Raw genomic sequence first — 9885 nt, 5'->3', positions numbered from 1 at the left:
CCCACAAAATCATTTATGCCAACAAAATGAAATCATTTATGCCCACAAAATCATTCAAGATAGTTCTAGTCACTTCTTTTTTATTTCCTGCTGAATATTGAAACCTGAACAGATGGTTTTGGCTTGATCTTCCATAGCGTTAGTCAAGGTTTGAGAAGTATATTTTCTTATTAAATGTAGGATAGTTACTTACCATGTTCAAATGGACAAAATTCTATGCATACGTACTAAAACTCAAGCTCCCTGTACCATGTTCTGTAAGGATTTGCTCTAAAAATTACTAGCAAAAGAAGGTGGCCGACTTAACTGATTCTTGATTTATTTAAAAAAGTACCGATGTATCCATGTCAGTTGGGTTATAGCGAGCCCGAAATTTGAAACCAATCTAAATCATAGCACCTCTGAATTAAGAGAATTATCACCAGAGAGCCCCATCTGATACAATAAAGTAAGTAAATAACAAATTGGTATGCATTTACACTAGCACAACACAGTGAATTGCAAGCCTGTTTAGCTGCAAAGAACCCCTGTTCCCTACTTATAAAGCTAGGTATGACAATAAACCATGTTCCCACCTAATATTCAAGTTAAAAGAAGCCTGGCAGGGAACAGATCCACACACTACAGAACATTGTGGGAATACAACATATTTTGTTGTTCAATAAAATTATGAAGTAAATCAATAGATTGACAAAAAACCTTAGAAACAACGAGGATAAGAAGAAGTAGAGCAAACCTATTTCCCAGGAGCACGATTTAGGAGCATAATGTTCCTCTTGAATAAATTTATGTTCCATATCTAATGGTCTCCATGTGTTATCAGGTGTTTTTCTTTTGAAACCTGCAAACGTAAATATGAACCTAAAAATCTTGAGTACGGTGAAAGGAAAATAGAGAGCTAACATGCTCCAGAATCATTGCAGTGAGAGTCTCATAATTTCGTTGAATCTCAATTACCCGGATCGCCATTGAATATCCAAACTATTGCTACCTTTGATTTCCTCAATTTGACTTATTCCATTTACTCCAAAATCTCATAACCAAACTCGAATTATCTCATAATGGAAAGGTAAAGCTCAATTGATGAGATTATTGGAATCTAAATCCTGCACAACCAAAAAAAACAAATAAAAATTCTAATTTATTAAATTGTTTCAGGTGAAGCAAGTAAGACATATTGATATGCAAGCTAATAAGTAATATTCATACTGACCAGCACGGTCCAGTAGATCCTCCGCTGCTGTGGTATTATCATCCACAATTTATGGTGTAGGATTCTCATGGCAATGGCGTAACAAAGCACTTAGTTTTGAGATGAAATATCATCATGCTGCTGAGATTGTCTTTGTTATTCTTCACTCCATAAAAATCCCATGCAGTTACAAAATCATCAACACTCCATCTCGAAGAACCCATTACTTGGATTTTGATCTAAAGGGAAAATAAGAAATGATAATTGGGGTTTTGATTTGGGGGAGAAAAAAAAAGAGAAATAGGGAATTCGGACTTGGGGGAAATTGAACATAGATGGAGCTGCAGATTTCATCAGGAATGACATGTATGGTGATGAGAGTCGAAATGGGATCTGAAATTGAAGACGGACTTACTAGTGTTTTTTAGAAACTCATCCGAAACGGCGGGAGGAGTTGAGATGGTGTCACAAAGAGGCAAGCTAACACTACCTACTGTGAGAATTCACGCAATATTATGTCATTGGGGACTCGAAACTGGGACCTTCCGGAACGCATGAAACTTTGAGGAACGAGGTTGACCAGATGGGCTAGGGGCCCGTCATTGGTTTTCATCATTACTTTTTTATTTATTTTTGAATGGTAAAATGAGAACGATGTATTAATAAGGTGAAAACGAGGGAGAGATTCCCCAGCTTACAAACGACCAAGGAAAGATCCTGAGAGGACCCGGAAAACCAACAAACTAGCAACAAAAGTAGCGAACTAAAAAAGTTACAAAAAAGATCAAATAACCCTAATCAATGTTAATCGAGAATAACCCTCCAACATCTGCTTATGAAGTTTTCAAGAGGTACACCATTGAACAACTCTTTGTGACTCAATCATAGGCCTAACAACACTTCGATACTTGAGCTTCAGTTGAGCTTATGTTTTGAAAAGCTCTCAAATTTCGTTCCCCCCAAATAACCTAAATTATTCTTGCTGGAACAACTTTCCAAACTAGAGATGTTCTTCTTCTACCCATTTTGCTCCAAGAGTTGATTAAACTACATATATTTTGAGGAGTTACCCATTTCATCCTAAACTCACTAATGAAATGATTCCAAATGTGCCAACTGAAGTCACAATGTACTAGAAGATGATAGTTTGTTTCTTCCTCCTTGAAACATAAGTAACATCTATTATCTCACGACCAACCTCTTCTCATAAGATTATCTTGTGTTAATGCGTTCTCTTGGATAGCAGTCCACAAAAAGAAACTAACTTTTGTTGTCCATAAGGTTGACCATAAACGATTAGATGGAGAGGAAAGCCTGTTATGTGTTTCACCTGAAGATAACCACTGGTAACAGCTTTTAACTAAAAACTTTTCAAGCTTGTCTTTGTTCTTCCATAGTCTTCCATCGTTGCAGTCTTCTCTTACTTCGCAAAACTGATCAAGAATGGGGAGAAGCCTCGATATCCATTCGTAGACTTAGACTCCCCTGAGTCAACTATCCAGTTTGCATCACAAAGTCCCTCAAGGATAACAAGATACCTTTCATAAATCAAACAAAAGGTAATAGAGTATTTTATGTACCATAATACTCTACTAAGTGCATCCAAATGCTCTTGCTCTGGACTACAAGTATATCTACTTAACTTACTCACAATATAGGAAATGTCTGGACTCTTACAGTTCGTTAAATTCATTAGACATCCTATAACTCTTGAGTATTCAAGTGAAGATACTCCATTACCCTTATTTTTCTCGAGTCTACAAGAAGAATCATATGGAGTACACGCAGGCTTACATTCAGGCTGATTGTATCTCATAAGAAAAAATTCAACATAATGTGAATGACTAAGACTATAAATGTTTGATTATCTTCTAAACCTCATCCCTAAGATTATATCAAAAGGGCGTAAGTCTTTCAAGTCAACATTCTCATTCAGTGCATGTTTTTAGTGGAATTAATCACATCTATGTTTGTATCAAGTATAAGCATATCATCAACATACAAGCATACCATCACACAGGAATCCTTAACAAGTTACTTTTAAATATACTTGTAAGTTTCTTTAACTTAAATCCACTACTCATTATCACATGATCAAAAATTTTCATGTCACTGTTTACGTGCTTATTTGAAAACCATACAAAGATTTGTTCAACTTACAAACTTTGTCTTCACAACCTTTCACAACAAAGTCCTTAGGTTGGTCTATGTAAAATTCTTTATCTAATTCACGGTTTTAGAAAAGCTGTCTTCACATCCATCTGATGTATCTCCAAGTTGTTTATGGCAGTAATAACAATTAGCATCTCAGAGGAAGTAATTCTTGTCACAGGCGAATTAGAATCAAGGAAATGTACACCTTCTTTTAGTTTATATCCTTTAGATATCAACCTAGCCTCATATTTTCCACTGTTCCATCTACCTTACGTTTCCTCTTAAAGACTCATTTACATCCTATGGTCTTACTCCCTGGAGGTAAACTAGCAATCTCCCAAGTATGGTTCCGACTGACTGAGTCCATTCACTAAATGAAGCTTCTTACCAGAATGGGGTTTCAGTAGATATCAAGGCTTCTTTACAAGTCTGGGGCTCAGACTAAGCTAGGCATGTTATGAAGTCGGTTTATAAGAAGTCTCAAGTATAATTATTTTACTTCTCTTAGGCGCAACATCAACTTCATCTTCCTTTAAAATAAGTTCTGAATATTCGAAAATAAATCTAGGGGATCAACAACACATCTCTAATGAGGTACAGGTTTAGAATAAACATGTTCAAAGAACTCAGCATCCCTAGATTCCGTAATAATATTCACACCAAAGTCTAAAAAAATCAGAACACCACAACCAAAAATCTATTTGTAGAAGTATACTCAGCATACCCTATATGAAAACACAATCAACATTTTTAGTTTCAATCTATTTCTTTTAGGAAGAGGAATTACAATCTTAGTCAAACACCCCCACACTTTGACGCATTCATAAGAAGGTCATCTACCTTTCCATAAACCATATGGAGTTTCATCTGATCCTTAAAAGGGTACTTTATTCAGGATATACTTGTTAAGAGGACTGCCTCCCCCCACAAGGCCGCAGGTAATCCTGAACTAATCAACATGGCAATTATCATCTCCTTCAGGATACGGTTGTTATGTTCAAGGATTCTAATTGGTTTCCAACTTCAAGTTTATACATCTTAAGGCTTCTAAGGCGTCATCCTTATCCTTAAGCAAGTATACAAGATAGTACCTCGTACAATCATCTACGGAAGTTATAACCATCTTTTACCACAGTGGTTTTGGGTTGAACTCATGTCAACTAGACCTAACTGAATTAATTCTAAAGGCTTATAATTACTCTGAACATTTGTGTTAAAAGGTTTTATAGCATATTTTGATTCTTCACAGATTTCACTTTTGTGTTCAAAATCCAAACTAAATTTGGGTACGCAGCCTATGCTAGCCAGTTAAGCATTGACTTATAAGTTTGTGGTTCCAACTCTACCACGTAAAACAATCAATCACACAAAGAAAGCACAAGAATCAACTATGTTCACATCATCAATTTTTTCCGTAAAGCTTATATAGACCCAAAGTCCTATAACTCTTGCTTAAAAAATCACTGCATAGTTACAACAAGTTTTCCAAATTCAATTAAGATCTTAAATCTTTTTCCATCTACAACAGAACAAGATACAAGATTTTTGCGTATGCCCGGAACATGAAAACTTCATTCAATGTGATAATATTACAGATATGAGCTTCTGCTCGACCTTTCCCTTTTATGCAACCTCTGTTGCAGATGAGTTACTCATATAGAGTTTCTCGACATCCTCTATCCTCTGATAGAAGGTGAACATGTCTCTATTTCAAAAAACATGCTTGGTGGCTCCAGAGTCCACCCAAAAATCTCTCACATTGGTTATTAAAATAACTTCCGGCATCGTTCCACTGAACTCGTTCTAGTTTGTTTCAACTAAATTAGCATTAACTTACTTCTTATTAAGGTTTTTATGTTGTCTACAATTTACTGCCATATGGCCAGGAATTTACAAACATAAAAATCACCCTTAAATAAAGTAATTCTAGATTCAGGTTTACGAAACATACCTTTATTATGAAGACCACGCTTAGAGTTGCGTTCGATGTTCTCACCTTTGCCATCTTTGGAAGATTTTTTTCTACCACATGCACCTATTAGCCATGTCCCTCGGAGATGACACCTTTATTCACAAATCACAATTCCAAATCAGAAAGTAAAATATGAGTTCTGAAGATAACATCTAGATATACAAACTTTGCTTGAATCAGTGTTTCAAAAAACTCATGGTTACCCCACAAAAACGAATTTAGTCAACAACAAATTTCTGCTTGTCAGAATTTTTCAGAAACGTTTTTCTATTTTGTAAAATATCAAAAAAATACTTTTACAACTCCAGAAATTCTGAAATTTTATACGGTTAACTATCAGGATGTCTACTACGTTGTTCCAAAAGGGTTCATTGAAATTACTTCTAGATTAAAAGATAAAAGTGAAAATCTACAGCTGACCAGAAATTCGTTTTTGTTTTTCACTCCACAATTAACATCCATGATTCACAAACCAATCAATCGTTTTCGATTATTACAAATGTTAATGTCTTAAGATTGTTGGGTGCAATAATAAAAAACAAAGAAAAAATCAAATAAGCAAAAGTTATTGATACTTAGCTCCTTTATAATGGAAGTGATTTCTTTGACGAAACGAACAAGCTCCTCATATCTCCGCAACAACAACAGTGCAAAACTTTGGAAAACAGAGTCAGTCACATGTTCAACACGCTGTCCTTAATACATTAGCGCCTGGCTACACTCAAGAGTGATGTTATAGCCCTCACAAGACGGATATCTCCAGGATAAAACAACCTAATACACCTACTACTAGCATATGTAGTAGATACTCAACTTGAGCGTGGCAACTCCGAATAAACATTAAGGAAAATCGCGAATGCTAAAGAAGCAATATAAAATATTTTCCCTTGGGGGTCTCTCTAAAATATAGAGAAACCCCTTTCCTATTTATTTTACAAAAGTAGTGAATTTGTTTATATAGTTGACAAATACAAATTAAAAAGATGAATTCCCCGATGTGGGACTAAAAAGCTTATATATTCTCTTAAAACAACTAAAGAGTGGAAACTCCACGGTGTGGGACTAATAAATTTTTCATTCATAAAAGAAACAATTAATTAAAACCTTTAAAAATCAATTTATTAATCGTTTTTCCAACATATGGATAGGTGGAGAATGAGAATGATATATGAGAGGGAGGATGTGAAGAGAGGTTAAAATTAAGAAGCAACCAAATTGGTGATTTATGCGAATAGACATGGAACACCATGCCTCTCAATGATGGACTTTCTCTCTCCAAGGAAAATTTCATCATCTCCAGAAACCTTCAATCTCATCCCTAATTAGTATTTTACTTAGCATTAACTCTCTTAGGCTTTCCTAGTTCCTTAGGTTTCCTAGTTCCTATCCTTTAGCATCATCAGTTTGTTAGATCACATCTTCATTAGCACCATGTCCTCTGAACATAGATTCATCCAAGTTGATAGAAAATTTTTCAGATTTTCTTGCAACAGATTCATTCGTTCCTCTCCAATTATCTTAACAGAATTTTATTCCTCTGGATATACACATGGTTCATTTCCTGTAGCCTTAGCAAAACATCTGCAGTATGTCTTATTTGAAACTGCAAAAAATGGTGATGTAGGTCGTCGTGTATGGAAGTATGCTGTGAATCAGCAATGGTTCATGGCAATAAAACAATCAAACACACATGGTTTCTATCTAAACATCACCCTTTCTAAGCCAAATCCCAAAGCTGATCCGATAACTTTCTTTATTCCTGCAGGTGAGTGTTTTGAGGGATGGTTCAAAATGGCTTTAGCCTTGGAAGAGATCATTGCTTTTTCTATCTCTTTAGGTTCTACAACATCTAAATCTCTATCCAATCAGTACACAAAAATCAAAAACTTTCCTATGCTTCAGTATTGAAAACCAATCCATCTATTCCAAATCCATCAACATCATTTCCAAATCCTAACTTCATCCCAACTCACCCCAAACCATCTTTTCCAGATCCTAAATCTAGTTCAATATATCCCAAAATAATGCTTCATTCACCATTCATTTGTGACAGTTTTGCAGCACCAGTGTCTTTCAAAAGTATTGGTAGGGCTGACATTCAGATCGACCTACATACTACTTCAAATCTATTAGGAAAGTGGCATGATGCCTTTGTCGTATCATCACCTATCCCAATTACAAATTGGTCAGAGGTGACCTCAGTCATGAATTACAGCTCCATACCCTATGTATTGTCTATCCCATGAATTCTTCACAAGGTATTTTTCATGTAGACAAAAATCTATCATCTACAAATTTCGAGTTTACCTTTTCTGCAGGAAATATTACATATTCAGTTTTTAGATGGGATTCTAAATTTTGGAGTACATCTCGCTTATCAGCTACAGATTTCAATTTAGAGATTATCGGAGTCCCTTATCAATTATGGTCAGTGGGTGTTATGCATCAAATAGGATAACTATGTGGTGAAGTTCTGCTGATTGATCCTGTTACGCTAAGGCTTGAAGATTTAAGGGAAATGCGTAGGAAGATACGTAATGTCAATGGGATCAACTCTATTCCGAGAGTTCTTAATCTGATCACAGATTATGGTATCTTCACGGCTTACGTCTCTGTTGCTAGCATCATTGCTCCAGAAAGAAAGCAGGCGAAAGATCGGGAACCGTTGATGAGAGGGGCAATTTTCTCGGGGTCAAATCACATGCCGGGTTCGGAGGATATTCAAAGAGCATCTACAGATATGCTCCCTAATTCTAGTAACTTTGTAAACTCTCCCAGGAAAGTTTCAAATTCTCCGAACTCAACGGATATATCTTTGCCTTATCCAGCAAGGCAGGGTTTACGTAAAACGGGTCATCATGGATCTGTAAACAAAAAACGGAGGAAAATTAAGCCCAAAAAGAAAATTTCACATACCTGTCTGCGACAAAACCTCATATGGAAGAAGATTGATAAGTTGTCATTAGATGTTAACTCACCCACAGACATGGAGATAGATTCTTTCATCCCAAAACCGGCCTTCAAATGATGTATCGACGAAATATTTGACCAACTATCTTCTCCTCCATCCACCAAAAATATTCATCCACCGATAATGATAAAAGCTGTCACCAGAACATCCTCAAACCTATATTCCATCATCGACCCAATCCCCATAACCTTATACGATCATCCTCTTTTACCTCGACATAATATCAATACCCTCATGTTGTCTCATGCCCCTCTATATACACCTCCAGTTCATAATTCTTTGCTCCCTCTGCCTACTCCAACCTATCCTAGATGTGTTAACAAAAGCTCCAGTTTCATCTTCCCTGAGTGGGTTTTTCATGAAGTACAACGTTTATTCAATCTTGGCATCAATCTGGGCATCACTTTTAACAGTATGCCAGATCACTCTAAAAGATTTTTGTCCATCAAAGTTAATATGAAAGGCCCTGTACATAAGAGCTTCAGAAACTTATCTGTAATCGAAGATGACTTTGCCGTCCAAAATATTGTCAATTTGGAGGGAGTTCAACCAGTGTCAATCCATGAGCCTAAGACAATATTATTACCTCTAGGTGGCCTAATTGATACTTTTATTGCTAACTTGTATGCAGAGGATACCTCAAATTCCTCTCCAATGTATCCCCCTGGGTTTGAGTCTATTTCTACAGATACATCAGATGTTGTTACATATTTCTTAGAGGTTTCTTGCCATAACACCGGTGTGGAGGAACATAGTGTAATACCTAAAAGAATGGTAACAGAGTGCAGAAGACTTGATATTTCTCCTCTAGCTCTCGAGCAATCATATGTGAAAACAAGGCGTATTATCAAAAAACGGGTACTCTCTTTTGATAAATGAATTTACAAATACTCTCATGGAATGTTCGAGGCTTCCTGGAGGATTAAATCAAATATTAAGTGGATGCAAGAAGGAGACAAGAATACTGCTTTTTTTATCAGGAAGACTAGTGCAAGGAGAAGATATAATAGAATCAAACAATTATACATTGATGGGGTCTTGATTGATGACAGGCTACAGCTTACAGAGCATATTTTAAGTTTTTATGAGGATCTTTTTAAAGAAGAGGAGATTATTAGGCCGGTTCTGGAAGGTATTGATTTTGAGAGCATAAGTTCTATTGAATCTGCTATTTTGGATGCTGATTTTTCTGAAGCTGAAGTGTTACAGGAAATTCAGGAGTTAGGACATGATAAGGCTCCTGGTCCAGACGGCTTTCCCATTATGTTCTTCCACAAATGCTGGAGTTTCATTAAATCTGACATCATGGGCACTATGCAGGAATTCTGCAATACAGGTTGTATAGATACCAAACACAACTCCACTTTTATTACTTTAGTTCCTAAGAAAGATCATATAGAAACTATTAAAGACTGCAGGCCTATTTGCCTTCTTACTAATGTCTACAAAATCCTATCCAAGGTACTTGCTACTAGGATGAAATTAGTTCTGCCAAAACTCATTTCCCAGGTTCAATGTGTTTATATAGAGGGTAGACAAATTACAGATGGTATTCTGATTGCAAACGAGTTGGTTGATTCAAGATTAAAAGCTGAA

The sequence above is a fragment of the Papaver somniferum genome, unplaced genomic scaffold (genome assembly GCF_003573695.1).
Source record: "Papaver somniferum cultivar HN1 unplaced genomic scaffold, ASM357369v1 unplaced-scaffold_45, whole genome shotgun sequence".
NCBI lineage: Eukaryota > Viridiplantae > Streptophyta > Magnoliopsida > Ranunculales > Papaveraceae > Papaver > Papaver somniferum.
The sequence above is the reverse complement of the archived record's forward strand: the minus strand, read 5'-3'. Positions refer to the sequence as shown.